The 14936-nt window shown below is 46.9% G+C and overlaps 1 protein-coding gene across 3 annotated transcripts in view; it reads left to right on the forward strand.

Moving 5' to 3' along the window:
• EFCAB6 (EF-hand calcium binding domain 6) overlaps nt 1-14936 on the forward strand; it is a 309283-nt gene that overhangs the window by 279849 nt on the left and 14498 nt on the right. The window lies entirely within an intron of this gene.

Below are 14936 nucleotides of genomic sequence, written 5' to 3' on the forward strand. Positions count from 1 at the left end.
ATGCCACCCCCGGCGGGCCTCTCTGCTGTCCACAGGCTGGACAGGCCCTGGCTCTCGAAGATCCTCCTCCCTATCACAGAATCTCCAGTAGGAAGTTCTTCCCAGCTTCCTCCCCTAAGGACTGGACTGAGCTCTTCTTTGACTCAAAGGCTCTGACAACCTGCTCCCCTGGGCCTCTTTGGCTCTTCATGGCCTTCCAAGGCCAAGAGCACCTCCCAGTGGGATGGCATCCTCAGAGTCTGCCTTGCCATGGTAGCTGTGGGAGGGAAGAGAGCACCTGCCCAGCTTGCCCCCCATCCATAGTCACACTGAACACCGGCACCAGGGGAGCAGTGCCCCAGATTGCCGTGTTCCTCATTGTGCCCTAAATGCCAAAGCAGTGCAGGGCACTGAGTGGGTGCTCAGTACGTACTGGTGAATGGACAGCGTCCATACTCCCTGGCCCTTCACCGTTCTCGGAAGCCGTTCTCGGCTGATCAGCCAAGTAACACAGAGCACCACTGATCTAGTTACAGAAGTAGATTTCCCTTCCCTCAGAAAATGCACAGCTACAGGCCCTCTCTAGTTCTCAAATGCATCAATGTCCCATTCCCAGAGAATAATTCAGATTAAAACATAACACCCCCAAACACTTACAAAGCAACTCTGCCTCCCTCCTTCCTCCTGGTTCTGCTCAGTCTCAGCCCAGGGAGTTCCCTGCAGACACTGCATGGAAATGTCACTCTTTTGCCTCCAAAACTGGACCATTCCAACCTCTTGTCTCATTTTATCAGAGTTGCAGGGTAAGGTCTTGGAAGTATTCACAGGGAAGCGTGATCATTGCAGTCACCCCTGGCCCTACTCACAGCTCTGAACTCACTGCCCCAAGAATGCATTCCGTAAAGACATTAAGAATGTGACTATCAGGTTTAATGTTCCTAAAATATCACCTTTCTCAGGCATTTTGGTGTGATCATTTTTGCTAAGCAAAATTCAAGGCTGTTTCCAAACGATCCTGCCCCACCGCACATCAAAGCCGAGCAAGATCTGTATTTGCAAATACTTCTCTCAGCATAAATGAAATAAGTCTTGGAAATTAATACAGTTGCATTGATTATTCTATGGGGCCAAGTAATCAAGGTTTTACTAATAAAGGTTTTTTTATTTCATCCAAATGAGTAAAATTTTACTCTAATTATAGATTGAAATTAATGACACGCTGACATTTCTGGCATTCATCACAGAGAATTTGATTTTAATAGTCCACTAAGAAAACTTCACCATCCTCAGCACATCAAACCCCTTCCCCAACCAAATTAAGCACTTATTTTTAAACTCGGCTTTCTAAAAATAAGCTGACATGTCTCTTACATGCAGCCAACAAACATATGAAAAAAAGCTCAACATCACTGAGCATTAGAGAAATGCAAATTAAAACCACAATGAGATACCATCTCACACAGTCAGAATGGCTATTATTTAAAAGTCAAAAAACAACAGATGCTGGTGAGGTTAGAGAAAAGGGAATGCTTCTACACTGTTGGTAGAAGTTGGGAGTGTCAGTTCGTTTAGCCATTGTGGAAGACACTGTGGTGATTTCTCAAAAACCTAGAGGCAGTAATACCATATGACCAAGCAATCCCATTACTGGGTATATACCCCAAGGAATATAAATCATTCCATTATAAAGATACACACACGTACGTACATTGCAGCACTTTTCACAATAGCAAAGACAAAGAAAAAACTAAATGCCCACCAGTGATAAGCTGGATAAAGAAAATGTGGTACATCTACACCATGGAATACTATGCAGCCATAAAAAGGAATAAGAGGCCCGGCACAGCGGTTCGCGCCTGTAATCCCAGCATTTTGGGAGGCTGAGGTGGGTAGATCATGAGGTCAGGAGTTCAAGACCAGCCTGGCCAATATGGTGAAACCCCGTCTCTACTAAAAATACAAAAAAAATTAGCTGGGCATGGTGGCACGCATCTGTAGTCCCAGCTGCTCCGGAGGCTGAGGTAGGAGAATCGTGTGAACCCGGGAGGCAGAGGTTGCAGTGAGCCAAGATCACACCACTGCACTGCAGCCTGGGCAAAAGAGCAAGACTCTGTCTCAAAAAAAAAAAAAAAAAAAAAAGGAAAAAGATCATGTCCTTTGCAGGGACATGGATGGAGTTAGAAGCCATTATCCTCAGCAAACTAACATAGGAACAGAAAACCAAACACTGCATGTTCTCACTTGTAAGTGGGAGCTTAATGATGAGAACACATGAACACATGGGGGAATAACACACACTGGAGCCTGTTGAGGTCCGGGAGGAGGGAGACCATCAGGAAGAACAGCTCATGGGTGCTGGGCTTCATACCTGGGTGATGGGATGATCTGTGCAGCAGACCACCATGCCACACCTTTACCTATGTAACAAACCTGCACACATACCCTTGAAACTGAAAGAAAAGTTGAAGGAAAAATAATTTGTTTAAATAAAAATAAGCTGACATGTCTCCAATACAGTCCTCATCAAGAACCCCAAACTCTGGCACGAATATTAGGTTGGTGCAAAAGTAACTGTGGTCTTTGCCATTGAAAGTAAAGACCGCAATTACTTTTGCACCAATCTAATACGTTGAGGGATGATTAGCAGAGATTGTGCTATACTTGGGGCAAATGCGCCTGGATGGGCTGATCAACAGCAAAAGCCCAGAGGTCCATACGTTTCCTCCTTGCATGAGTTACTTTGCTGGGGACCTTCTTGGTCGAAGGCGAGGTTCCTGGTAAAGTGTGACATGGGGGTCATTTGTACTCTTAACATGTCTAGACCCATTATTTGAAAGAGCTCGCAGAAGACGCTGGGACAGTTCAACCATATTAAATTACAGTTAACTCCGTATTTCATGACTTGGTTTATCTACAATATAAAAACTTATCTCCTACTTTAAAAAAATCCAACAGTCACGAACATGAGGGGCCAGCTCTCTTGACTTATTGAGCTCTGTAAGTGAGGGAAGTGACACATCTTTTGAAACCCTTTGGTGCAATTAATCTTTTGGGAAAGGAGAGCAACTTGCAGAGCAGATGAGTTGGAAACGGACGGGTCTTCGGGTCTTCGTGGCTCTGCAGAAAGCATGTGATAAAAGGCGGTTGAAACTGGGTCTGCCTGGGTGTTAAGACAATAGACCCACAGCAAGGGCCTCTTTTTGCAAAGCAATTTAGATCAGCCCACAGTGATTGCTTGAGGACTTTTAATATGCAGATGTATCAGGGAGAGGAACCGTTAAACATTTCTGAATTTTTTTTTTTTTTTTTTTTTGAGACAGAGTCTCACTCTGTCCTGCAGGTTGGAATGCATTGGTGCAAACTCAACTCACTACAACCTCTGCCTCTTGGGTTCAAGCAATTCTCCTATCTCAGCTTCTCGAGTAACTGGGACTACAGGTGCCTGCCATCATGCCCAACTAATTTTTGTAGTTTTTGTAGAGACAGGGTTTCACCATATTGGTTAGGCTGGTCTTGAACTCCTGACCTCAGGTGATCCACCCACATCGGCCTCCCAAAGTGTGGGGATGACAGGCCTGAGCCCCCGTGCCCGGCCTTCTGAACATTTTAGACGCAGTATTTCTGAAACAGACACCGCTAGGGAGTGAGAATGATGCTCACGGAAAACAAAACCCTTCCTGGCAGGTGGACTTAGGTTTCAGTCCTGCTTCTGCTCTCATCCAGCTGTGTGACCCTGGACGAGGTGCTCAGCCTCTCTGAGCTTGCGTCCCCTCTGTGAAGTGGGGGTGCACAGTACCCCCCAGGCTCCTCCAGGTACCCTCCGCTCCATCCAGGCTGAACTTCAGCCTTCCCCACCTCAGCTTGCTGCTGCCTCTGCCGGCCCCGGCCCCTGTGTCTTTCAATGCCTACTCCTCCTTCCTGACTCCGTGCAGAGCAAAGCCTTTCCTGACCACACCCCCATGTTGCCACTCTCACCCCCTCACTCCTTGACCCCCTGACCTTGAGGCTCCATCGTCCAGCCAAGCCCCCGGGACACTCGTGCACGTTCTTAGGCGCGTGACCGTCTGTCTTGATGAGGCACACAGTGCACAAAGGCAGCACGCATCCAGGTTTAGAAGACCCGTGGCACACAGGGTGATGATGCTGGGCCCTGGGGCACCGTGGCGGGTTTGCTCCCTGCCTCCTCTGAGTTCACAGCCAGGGAGGAGGAGACACACCAAATGGCAGGTGTGCATTCCTGAGGTCCTGACACGCTGCTCCCTGCTCTGAAGGGGCATGCAGTAGACGGAGAGGGCGTAGCAGGGGCCTGGCCCGGACTGAAGGGTTGGGTGGGTTTCCCTGAGGACAGGGGGTTGGGTTTATGGGAGTTGCCTCTAAGAGGAGACAGGAGAGAGCAGCACAGGCAGAGGGAACACGGGAAGCAGGAGGCGTGCGGGTGCTGGTTCGAGCTGCTGCCAGCTGCAGATGGACAAACTTTTTCCTTGTGGAGCCTCCATTCTTGCAGGGATATTCAGACAGGGAACAAAATAGTGAAATACCTGGTGTGTTTAGGGTGATAAATGCCACAGGGGAAATAAACCAGGAAAGAAGGAGGGGATAGTGAGCTGAGGAGGGGTGCACTTGTGAGTATGTTTGTCAGGGAAGATGCCCTGGGAAGGTGACACGCAGGGGTAGAGACCTGGCAGCCAGGTAGGGGGAATCTGGGAGCAGAGGTTCCTGGGCAGAAGGGTTGTGCGTGGCCAGGTGACGTGGAAGGAGTCTGAGGAGTAAGAAGCCAGCACTGTGGAGGGGGCAGGCGGTGTGGGCTGGGGTCAGAGCAGGGAGCTGGACCAGGTAGGCTGTGAGCCCGAGGGAGTTGCTGTCTTTTATTCACAATGACAAGAGGGGCCTAGAGCCCTGAGCATAAGGGCTGTCTGTCAGGGCAATTGACTTCAGCTCTAAACAGCATCACTCTGGCTGCTATGTGGACTGTGGCCTGGAGGTCAGACGAGGGCAGAGTGGGCGGGGAGAGCAGACCCAAGGAGGTGACTGGGCTGTGATCCCGGGCAAGGGAGGTGATCAGGAGAGAGGGAATCATGAATGTCTCAGAGTTGGAGCCCACAGAATGTGCTTGTGGTGTGGGGTGTGGAAGAGAAAGGGGGAGCAAAAATGAGAAACTGGCCAGATAGAGGAGGCAGGGTGCTATGGGAGAAGCGAGGATGGAATTGGCGTCAGGCCTGATGGATTGAGAATGCCACAGCTGGGTGTGCAAGCGACGATGTGGAGCAGGAGGTGGGTGGCCAGGGCTGGAGCCCAGAGGAGAGGCCCCTGGAGGTCCCATGCATGGAGAGTGGCCTGAACTGGCAGGGGTGCAGCTGGGAGAGGGCTGAGTTCTGGGTCTCCCTGGTGTTGGGAAGTCAAGGAGATGAGGAGAAACCAGAAAAAAGCAACTGGGCAGCCACTGATCACGTGGGAGGAGAACGTGGAGCCATGTGAGGCCTGGATCCTTTGTCACTGTGTATGTGCATCCTTTGATGAAAGAAAAAGAAAACCACATTGGTTGAACTCATGTAACTAAATGTATCTACCTTTTTATTGTCAGTTTCCACTTTGTGCTCTGGTTAAGAGATCCTTACCTATCCCATGATAACAAAAATATTAACCTGACCGGGCATGGTGGCTCACACCTGTAATCCCAGCACTTTGGAAGGCTGGGGCGGGCAGATCACCTGAGGTCAGGAGTTCAAGACCAGCCTCATCAACATGGCAAAACCCTATCATAGACTAAAAATCCAAAAATTAGCCAGGCATGGTGGCGGGCTGCCTGTAGTCCTAGCTACTCTGGAGGCTGAGGCAGGAGAATCGCTTGAACCAGGGAGGCAGAGGATGCAGTGAGCTGAGATTGCAGCACTGCACTCCAGCCTGATTGGCAGAGCGAGACTCCATCTCAAAGAAAAAAAAATTAACCTATATCCTCTACTACAGGTTTTTAAGTTTTCACTTTATGTTTTAATACAACTGAGATAATTTTTTTTTCATTTATAGAAAGCACAGATCCACAATTGTTTTTGTATGAACAGTTTTCCCAAAAGCATGATTTTGAATTCTGTGAGTTCCTCACTGACCTGCAACACCCAGGCTGTCGGGTATGCGCTGTTCCCACACAGACGCGGGGCTGTTTCTGGCCTCCATTCTGTTCCATTGGTCTTTCCTTTTTCCCTGTCCTTGAACTGATGCCTCCGTATCTAAGTTACTTTAGCTTTAAGTGTCTTGATGTTGGTCAGGGCAAGAAGCCCTCCCACCTGGTTCCTCTTCCTCAGGGGTGTCTGCCTTCGTCTTAGCCCTGGCTTACCAACGAGATGTTAGCATCGTCCGGTGAATTTCCACAAAGAACTCTGCTGAAATTTGTATTGGAATTGCATTAAATCATTATATCTCTATGGGGAGGGATAACAGCTTCTCAATATTGAGCCTCCCAACGTGCCAACATATTCTCTGTCTCTCTTTCAAAGTAGGTTTTCTTTACTGTCTTTAATTTAGTTCTATAATGTTCTGCCTAGAGGTCTTTTGCATCCTTAAGTTCTTTATATTTTTATTATGATAAAATGTTTCCAGTGGTATTTTCCTAAATTACACTTTCTGTTTGTTGCTAGTGTAGCCACCTTGCTAAATTCTCTTATTAATTCTAATAATGTGTCAGATTCTTTTGAGTGTAAATAATACACTCAAATAATATCTGTGAATTACGGCAGTCAGAGTTTCCTTTCTGATCTCCATACTTCCATTTCTTTTTCTTGCCTCATAGCAATGTCTAGAACCTACAGTTCCACGTTGAAGAGAAACTGTAATAGATAGCTAAAAGATGTTTTGTCCTTGATTTTAACAGAAATGTTTCAAAAATGTCAAGCTTCGATATGTTTTCTCAAGCCACTTTTGTGGATATTGTTTATTAAGGATAGAAGTTCCCTTTTATTCCTGTTTGGCTAAGAGCTGTTTACCATGAACAGATGTTGAATTTTATCCAGTGCTTTTCCTGTATCTATTGAGATTACACATGTAGTTTTTTGGGTTCAATTTCTCAATATAGTAAATTACATTAACGGACTTTCTAATGTTAAACTAAACTTGAATTCCTGGTATATGCCAAACTTGCTCATGAGGTATGGAAAGTGATTTTGCAGTACAGGATTCAGTTTGCAAGTTTTTATTGTATAATTTGCATTCATGAATTTTCTTTTCTCTTACTGTCTGTGTCTGGCTTTGGTGTCAATATTAACTAGCTTTGGAGATGGCATTTTTAGTTAATCCCCATTTTCTGTTTTTCCAGAATAATTTGGGTAAGATTGGAGCTACCCATTTATTGAACATTGAGTAGAAATGCTTATAAAGCCACCAAGGCCCAGCATTTGCTTTACGGGAAGATTTTTTTAACTGCTAAATTCCTTTCAGGATTATAGAGCCATTCAGGCTTTCTTCATTTTGTCAGTTTGGGTGGCTTATCTTTTCTACAGAAATCTGTTCATTTTTCTCCAAGTTTTCAAATTTATTAGCATAAAATCATTAACAGGGTCCTCTTACCTTTTTAATGTCTGCTGAATCTGTAGCTATACCTTATTTTTTCTTTCTAGTATTATGTTTCTCCTGGCTTAATCTTGCCAGAATTTGCCTATGTTGTCAGTCTCTTCAAATTATCAACTTTTCGTTTAGTTGATATTAAATTTCTATTAATTTCTGCTCTTTATTATTCCTTCGGCTTTAGTATAAGTTAGACAAAGCTTTCTGATTTCAGCTGTTCTTCTTTTCTTAATGAGCATTTAAAAGTATATATTTCCTTCTAATTACCACTTTAGCTGCATCCAAGTTTTGATATGTAGTTTTAAATTATAATTCAGTTCTCCATAGTTTTTATTTCCATTTTGATTCCTTCCTTGATCCATAAAACATTTAAAAGTGCTCTCTTTTGTTTCCAAATACATGGATTTTTAAAGTTATTAATTTGCCAGTTAACTCCATTTTAATCGGAAAATATAATCTGAATGACATCAGTTCTTGGAAATATTTTGAGATCTGATGTGTGGTCATGTTTTAATGAATGTTCCCTTTGTGGGTGGATAGTATGCACAGCCTCCAGCGGCTGAACGAAGGGTTCCAAATATGCTGAATAAAAGCTCCTTATGTATGCCCTTCAAAAACTCATCGTCCTTTTTGTCTCTTTGGCCCATCCATCACTAAGCGGTACGTTGAAATCACTCACTGTAGTAATAGATGTGTCCATTTCTTCTTATTCTGTCCATTTTTATTACCACGAATATATGTACACTCATGGTTAGTTGTTCTTTAAATTAAATGTATACAGATTCAGAACTCATATCCTTCTAGTGAGTTGACTTTTTTTGTTGTTGTTGTTTTGAGATGGAGTCTTGCTCTGTCACCCAGGCTGGAGTGCAGTGGCTTGATCTCAGCTCACTGCAGCCTCCACCTCCTGGGTTCAAGCAATTCTCCTGCCTCCGGCTCCCAAGTAGCTGGGATTACAGGCACACACCACCACGCCCAGATAATTTTTGTATTTTTAGTAGAGGTGAGGCTTCACCATGTTGGCCAGGCTGGTCTCAAACTCCTGACCTCAAGTGATCGGCCTGCCTCAGCCTCCCAAAGTGCTGGGATTACAGATGTGAGCCACCATGCCTGGCCTTGAATTGACCCTTTAATCATTACATAATAGCCCTCTTTATGCCTGGAAAATAATTTGTGGCCTAAAGTCTATCTTATGTGATGTTAGTATAACTACCCCAGTTTTTGTAAATTTAATATTTGCTTGGTATATTTATTTCCAACTTTTTAAAAAACTATTTGGCCCTTCTGTAGCTTATGTTTTATATGCAAGTATTACAAATGTCAATGGTTTCGGCTCACTGCAACCTCCACCTCCCGGTTCAAGCGATTCTTCTGCCTCAGCCTCCGAAGTAGCTGGGATTACAGATGAGCACCACCATGCCTGGCTAATTTTTGTATTTTTAGTAGAAACGGGGTTTCACCATGTTGGCCAGGCTTGTCTCAAACTCCTGACCTGAAGTGATCCACCTGCTTCGGCCTGATCCCAAAGGATTAGGATTACAGACATGAACCACCTTGCCTAGCCGGATTTTTTTAAATTACAATCTAATAATCTCAATTATTTATGTGGATGTTTGATCCATTTACATTTGCTGTGATTACTGATATTTCTGAGTTTATTTCTGTCATCAAATGTGCTTTCCATTTAATGCTTATCTCTTTTATATTGTTTTCTTTATTTTATTTTATTTATTTTTTATTTATTTTACTTTTTTTTTTGAGACGGAGTCTCGCTCTGTCACCCAGGCTGGAGTGCAGTGGCATGATCATGGCTCACTGAAAACTCCGCCTGCTGGGTTCACGCCATTCTCCCACCTCAGCCTCCAGAGTAGCTAGGACTGCAGGCGCCCGCTACCATGCCCGGCTAATTTTGTGTTTGTATTTTCAGTAGAGACGAGGTTTCACCGTGTTAGCCAGGATGGTCTTGGTCTCCTGACCTTGTGATCCACCCGCCTCAGCCTCCCAAAGTGCTGGGATTACAGGCGTAAGCCACCGCATCTGGCCTTTTATATTGTTTTTTAAACTCTTATTATCTTATTTTGGATTACACTTTTTTTTTTTTCCTTTTTTTCCTCAGGCTTGAGTGCAGTGGCATGATCATGGCTTACTACAACCTCAACTTCTCTGGCTTGAACTGTCCTCCCACCTTAGCCTCCCAAGTAGCTGGGACTACAGATGCACGCCAACACCTTCAGCTTATTTTTGTGGTTTGTTGGTTGGTTTTTTGTAGAGACTGGGTTTTGCCATGTTGCCCAGGCTAGTCTCAAACTCCTGAGCTCAAGTGATTCACCTGCCTCAGCCTCCCAAAGTGCTAGGATGACAGGCATGAGCCACTGCACCTGGCCAGACTGAGATTTTTAAAATTCCTTTTTTCCCACTGTTGGTTTGGAAATTATATATCTATTTCTGTTATTTTAACCAAAAGGTGTTTATTGCCCTTGAAATTTTATCATATGTAACAAAACAAAGTCAAAAGTTCATCAGCCTTTTCATTGTTCTCTTTTGCCAATTGGCTTTCAAGGTTTTGTTCACCTGCCTGTAGGGTTAGCAGCTTTCCCAGCCCTCATGGTTTCCTGTGCTTCCTCCTGAGCTCTACAGGGCACATGATATTGAGTTGCCGTGTAACTCCGATTTTCCGCTAGGTTTCATTTCATTACTATTTGTTGTTTTAGATCTATCTTGTTTTTTTTCTCCACAGATTGATCATTAGACTGTTTCATATAGTGGGCATTTATTTGGTGTCCCCTTCTTCACTCTTCACACCTTCGACCTTTCTTCTGAGACCATTTTCTTTCTCCATGAAGTATTTCCTTTAGCAAAGATCTTAAAGTCGCTCAGTTTTTATCTGAAAATATCTTTTTGGACCATATTTTTGAAAGGTAACTTTTCTGCGTAGAGAATTTTATTTTATTTTATTTATTATCTTTTTTTTTTTTTCTTTGAGATGGAATCTCACTGTGTCACCGAGGCTGGAGTGCAATGGCATGATCTCAGCTCATCACAACCTCTGCCTCCTGGGTTCAACTGATTCTCCTGCCTCAGCCAAATAGCTGGGATTACAGGCACGCACCACCACACCTGGCTAATTTTTTGTATTTTTAGTAGAGACAGGTGTTTCACCATGTTGGCCAAGCTGGTCTCGAACTCCTGACCTCAGGTGATCAGCCCGCCTCAGCCTTCCAAAGTACTGGGATTACAGGCATGAGCCACCACACCTGGCCTGAAAATGTCTTTATTTGACCACATTTTCTAAAGGTAACTTTTCTGGGTAGAGAATTTAAATTGACAATGATTTCCTCTCAATTTTTAAAAAATATCATTCCACCATCTTCTGGCTCCAGCTGATACTGCTTTTCAGGTCGCGCCTTTGTGTTCTGCCAAACATGTCCACGGCATCTGAAACTGTGTGCGTAGGACCCACCAAACCACGTGTTAGCAAGCCCTCCAGCTGGCTCTGATGTGCTTAGGTTTGACAAGGACTGTTGCACTCTACCTTCAGGTTCATTCGCTCTCTCCTCACCTGTGTCTCATCTGTTGCTTAATATATACATTGTATGTTTTAAAATTTATCAGTGGGCCGGGCGCGGTGGCTCACACCTGTAATCCCAACACTTTGGGAGGCCAAGGCGGGCGGATCACGAAGTCAGGAGATCGAGATCATCCTGGCTAACACGGTGAAACCCTATCTCTGCTAAAAATACAAAAAATTAGCCTGGAGATTTTTCTAGGCCTGGAGCTCTTGGCATAATGAGCCAGGTTACCTGATGGGCTGTATCTTCAGCACAAGGCTGGATGAGGAAAACCTGCATGGCTCTGAGCTCCGGGCTGGGCGCAGACCTGGAGCTCATGGCCTGGAGTCTGTGAAACCGTTTTGGTTTCTCCATCATGGAACCCCAAGGTGGAGGAACTGAAGCAACGTCGGGCTGGCAGCATCCTTGGCACTTGGAAGAAGCAAACCCTAATCATCTGCGTAGAAAATCATACTCAGTCCAGGCCCCTCGGGATTTCCCCCAGATTAAATTCAGCCAAATATAAGCTCGTTCATGAAATAAAAATCACTAAACACATGAAGAGGCAAGTCACCATAAACATGAGTTGGCAAAAACAAGCTAAGACAGATTTAGACTTCAGATATTTTATATTAGCTAGAGAATTTAACAGGATTATATGTAAAATAGTTAAAGAAGTAGACATGTGTATTAAAATGAACGAAAAGCAATGTATAAAATAGCTAAAGGAGTAAACACTGGTATTAAAAATCAGCAAGGAGCAAGATAATATCAGAACTGACAAGTCAGACTTTTTCATTTAAGTAGACATATAGACTTCCTTGAAATTAAAAATATAATCATTAATAATTTTTTTTTTCTTTTTTTGAGACAGAGTCTCACTCTATCGCCCAGGCTGGAGTGCAGTGGCACAATCTCGGCTCACTGCAAGCTCCGCCTCCCGGGTTCACGCCATTCTTCTGCCTCAGCCTCCTGAATAGCCAGGACTGCAGGTGCCCGCCACCACGCCCGGCTAATTTTTTTTAATTTTTTATTTTTAGTTTTAGTAGAGACGGGGTTTCACCATGTTGGCCAGGATGGTCTCGATCTCCTGACCTCATGATCTGCCCACCTCAGCCTCCCAAAGTGCTGAGATTACAGGCGTGAGCCACTGCACCCGGCCCTGAATGTCTTTTTTATCTGATTTATCTGCAGACTTTTTTGTTGCTTTGTGTATTGTTCAGGGTTCTTAGTTGCAGATTGCAGTATCCACACAGGCAAGTTCAAGCAGAAAGAGGTTTTTTTGAAGGGCATTAGGATCTTACAGAAGCTCTGGAAGGGCTGGAGAACCAGGGAGGATGTCCCCACATCCAAGAATGTGGCAGCCGAGAGAAACCCAGCCCAACCAGGAGGCTCTTCCAGAAGAAACCCACTGCCACTGCCTCCCAGCAGAGCTCAGCAGCTGTGGTGCTAAGGGGCTGGGACCAAACCCCTCTGCCACCAGCGGACCAGAAGAGCTGATCACCACCCGGGCTCATTGCTTCCTTCCACCTTGCAGGCAGTTGTGTCTGTTGTATCTGCTACAGAGAAAAATGGGCACAGGAGCTTTCAGCTGCCCAGCCTCTGTAGTTCAAGAAGGCAGACCACATCCAGAGACACGAGGAGGGGTGGCCTGGCTAGGAGCCGAGAACTCCTCCTATAGCTACGGGGCAGGAGCATAGGTGCAGTCAATTTGATGTAATGTGTGTTTTCTCTATGAAATATGGGGTGAAATTATCAGCTGAGAGTGAGGGGACCATCATGGATATTTAAGAAGAGAAAATGGTGTGGAGGGGTTGCCACAGAGAGCAGCAAGGGACATTTACTGGGGAAGGGTTGTGGGCGTGTCTGGCAGTTACAGCAGGAGCTTCCCCACTAAGCTCGGGGGAGGCTGGGGAGGGAGGAGTGAGAGTGAGGAAGCAGCTGTGTGGGGTCCAAGCTTTGTTCAGGAGGGAGGTGAGGGCTGGGCAGGATGAAGGATAGGGTAAAACAAAGTGGTGGGTGGACGCAGAGCTGGTCTCGAGGAGGAGGGTGAAGACACGGAGGTGAAGGTTGGAGAGAGAAATGTCTAAACTAGGAGAGGCCAGAAGAGAGGCCTGTGGGCTTGGTGCGGGATGGGGGCTGCCAGAGGGTCTTCTCAGCATTCCTGCACCACCCTCAGCTCACATCGGTGCCTGCCTGGGAGGGGTCCCTTTCCCTGTCTTGCTGCCTTTGCTGGTGCTGGGCTCCTGATGGGGTGGGGGCATCCAGGACCTTGGGTGAAGCTTTCTCACTGCTCCAGCCCCTTCCAGCCCGCTCTGCCTCATGTCTCTGGCGGCTATTGGGCTCGTCCCCTCAGACCTCTGCTTTGTAGACCCTGGGCCCAAGGGGTTGCTGCCCATTCTGCAAGGATGTTGATCCTTCCCCTCCCCCAGAGCCTGGGTGGGGTTCCCAGTGGAGGAAGGAGGGGTTCCTACCCCTGTCCTAGAGGCAGGGAGTTGAGTGTGTTTCCGCAGCAGCTTAAGGCTTCGACATCCTATGGGGGGTAGAAGTGGACCCCCACACACTCTCTCACCTCGGGCTTGCAGGTGGATCCAGAGCACCAGCAGAGGCGTAAGAAGGGGGGGCAGAGGCGTGAGAAGGGGGGACAGAGGCGTGAGAAGGGGGGCAGAGGCGTGAGAAGGGGGGGCAGAGGCGTGAGAAGGGGGGCAGAGGCGTGAGAAGGGGGGCAGAGGCGTGAGAAGGGGGGCAGAGGTGTGGGGGGGCAGAGGCGTGAGAAGGGCGGGGGGCAGAGGCATGAGAAGGGGGGCAGAGGCGTGAGAAGGGGGGGCAGAGGTGAGAAGGGGGGCAGAGGCGTGAGAAGGGGGCGCAGAGACGTGAGAAGGGGGGGCAGAGGTGTGAGAAGGGGGGCAGAGGCGTGAGAAGGGCGGGGGGCAGCTGTGAGTCGCCCTGGTTCTTGGGTCCCCCAGCTGTCCTAGACTGACACGGCAGCCTGCACTGGCCTTCAGAATTTGTTTCAAGATGAACTGACTTCTCCCCTCCTCGGTGACTGCCGCCACTTCCTCCCACAACTTGCCAGGGGTGAGAGCCAGTGGCATGTCTGGCTGTCCTTGGAGACTGGAGCTCTGGATTCCATCCCTCCCTTGGTTCCCTGTGAGCCCGCGCTCATGGGCTCGGGAAGTACTGCAGCTGCAGGTTGCCTGAGTTGCCCTGTGGATGGCAAGTAGCCCTCTCTTGCTGCTTTTCTGCATCATAAGCAGAGTCAGGACCCATGGTGGTGTCTTTCTCAGGGTTCAGCTGGTGGCTTAAGGAGACGGGACAATCAATTGAGCAGGCACAGACCTCACCACGCTAATGAAACTCACTTGCTTTTGACGCTTTCATAGTCCAGCAGTGTCTTGCCCACGTTTCATGTCAAGCTCACTGGCTGGCAGTTTTTCAGAATCCAGTCTCCCTGGTGTCTGTCCGGCCTCATGGTGCCCGTCAGCCCCCATCCTGGCACCGTTAGGCCCACTGGTGTTCTAGGTGCCTCCGTGGAGACTGGAGGCCACGTGCAGGCCAGGGGCTGTTTCCTCCGGTGATGCCTCCTCCACCCTCCCATTCTGAGGCCCTTCAATTAAAATAGGGTGAAAATAGGAAAATAGGATTCCTGTGGTCCCTCATGGCCTCCTCTACACCTCAGAATTTTTTTTTTTTTTTTTTTTTTTTTGAGATGGAGTCTCACTCTGTTGCCCAGGCTGGAGTACAATGGCGTGATCTTGGCTCACTGCAGCCTCCGCCTCCCAGGTTCAAGCACTTCTCCTGTCTCAGCCTCCTGAGTAGCTGGACTTAAAGGCTCCCACCACCATGCCCAGCTAA

This window comes from Macaca fascicularis, chromosome 10 (genome assembly GCF_037993035.2).
Source record: "Macaca fascicularis isolate 582-1 chromosome 10, T2T-MFA8v1.1".
Classification (NCBI taxonomy): domain Eukaryota; kingdom Metazoa; phylum Chordata; class Mammalia; order Primates; family Cercopithecidae; genus Macaca; species Macaca fascicularis.